Source organism: Bos indicus x Bos taurus, chromosome 17 (genome assembly GCF_003369695.1).
Source record: "Bos indicus x Bos taurus breed Angus x Brahman F1 hybrid chromosome 17, Bos_hybrid_MaternalHap_v2.0, whole genome shotgun sequence".
In the NCBI taxonomy this organism is placed as follows: Eukaryota; Metazoa; Chordata; class Mammalia; order Artiodactyla; family Bovidae; genus Bos; species Bos indicus x Bos taurus.
Genome location: NC_040092.1, coordinates 66,702,656 through 66,704,562, shown reverse-complemented (window position 1 = coordinate 66,704,562; position 1,907 = coordinate 66,702,656). Strand labels below are relative to the sequence as shown.

General features: G+C 49.2%; 1 pseudogene; it reads right to left on the bottom strand.

Annotated features, from left to right (window-relative positions):
- Nucleotides 1-345: 345 nt before the first annotated feature.
- LOC113907757 lies at nt 346-1,142 on the bottom strand (annotated as a pseudogene).
- Nucleotides 1,143-1,907: the final 765 nt, after the last annotated feature.

Sequence of the window (1,907 nt, the reverse complement as noted above, 5' to 3'; positions counted from 1 at the left end):
GCATTCCTGGTGGGAATGTAAATTGATGCAGCCACTATAGAAGACCGTATGGTGGTGGTTTAGTTGCTAAGTCATGTCCAACTCTTGTAACCCCCATGGACAGAGGAGCCTGATTGGCTACAGTCCATGGGATTCTCAGGCAAAAATACTGGAGTGGGTTGCCATTTCCTTCTCCAGTGGATCTTTTCAACCCAGGAATCAAACCCAGGTCTCCTACATTGTAGGTAGATTCTTTACCAACTGAGCGACAAGGGAAGCTTTGCATGTAATAATAGGCAAATTGGCAGCTATGATTCAGGGTCTGCAGAGGTGAAAAACCCCAATACAAGTGTCTCCCTGCAAAGGTCAGGGTCCCTGGTGCTCTCCTGCCTCCAGATCCTGACTAGACAAACTCACTCTGGGGCAGATTTCTCCTTCAGCACCAAGAGGATCTGGCTCGCAGGTGTAACTTTGGAGGAGCTCTCTCTAACGCTGGTGTCAACAGTGTCCCTCTTGTCCCCGAGGTCAGATCTGGATGCTTGCTGCTTCGACAAGATGCTGCCTTCCTTCTTCAAAGCCTGGAGGTAAAGTTCCAGGAGCTTCCTGGACTGATAGGCTTCTTCTCTCTGGTCAAGCACTACTGGAGGGTGTTCTGGAGCCCCTGGACTGCCACATGACTTTGGCCGAGCTTCTGAGCCAGCTCCGAACACAGGACATCAGTGAGCACCTGGAGCTCCTCCTCAGACAGCAGGATGATGCTGGATAGGTCTTCCTTCAGCTGTCTGGCCACGTTCTTCCACTTCAACCCTGCCCCTATCTGTTTCATCTCTGTCGAAGGACTCTTGGGTAATCCAAGCTGTACCTCCATCTGAATTGTGTGTCCACTTCTCATTCCCAGCCAATGCCACAAACTTAGTATTGGCAGGAAGACACAGGAAGTAATCCTCATCATCCATTATGGTACCATCCTTTGCCAGGACCAGAGTGACAGGTGCCAGGGACTTATCAGTGGCCAGAATGTCACAAGCCTTGTTCCCCAGCTCCTTGAGGCAAGAGGCCACCATGCCATGTTGTTTCCAGCTGTTGTTGCGGCACAGCAGACACTGCTTTAGAGCCCAGATCTCGCTGGTTTCCAGAGCTGCAGGACCACTGACCACCTCCATCCTCTACATGGTGGGACCAGACCGATGTGGAGAAGTCAGGGAGGCTGGAGTGTGGGAGTCCTCCCCAACTCCATCCCCCACGGCATGCCAGGAAATGGAGATTCTTTTAAAAACTAGGAATAAAATCACCATATGACCCAGTAATCCCACTACTAGGCATATACCCTGAGGAAACCAAAACTGAAATGGAGTTTTTTTGGGAAAACATGTATCCCATTGTTCCTTGCAGCACTGTTTACAATAGCTAGAACTTGGAAGCAACCTAGATGTCCATCAACAGATGAAGGGATAAAGAGGCTGTGGTGCATGTATACAATGGAGTACTGCTGCTGCTGCTGCTAAGTCACTTCAGTCGTGTCCGACTCTGTGCGACCCCATAGACGGCAGCCCATCAGGCTCCCCTGTCCCTGGGATTCTCCAGGCAAGAACACTGGAGTGGGTTGCCATTTCCTTCTCCAATGCATGAGAGTGAAAAGCGAAAGTGAAGTCACTCAGTCGTATCCAACTCTTAGCAACACCATGGACTGCAGCCCACCAGGCTCCTCCGTCCGTGGGATTTTCTAGGCAAGAGTACTGGAGTGGGGTGCCATTGCCTTCTCCAACAATGGAATACTACTTAGCCATAAAAAGGAGTGCATTTGAGTCAGTTCTCATGAGGTAGACGAACATAGAGCCTATTATAAAGAGTGAAGTAAGTCAGAAAGAGAAATATAAATATCATATACTGACACATATATATGGAATTAGAAAGATGGTACTGATGAA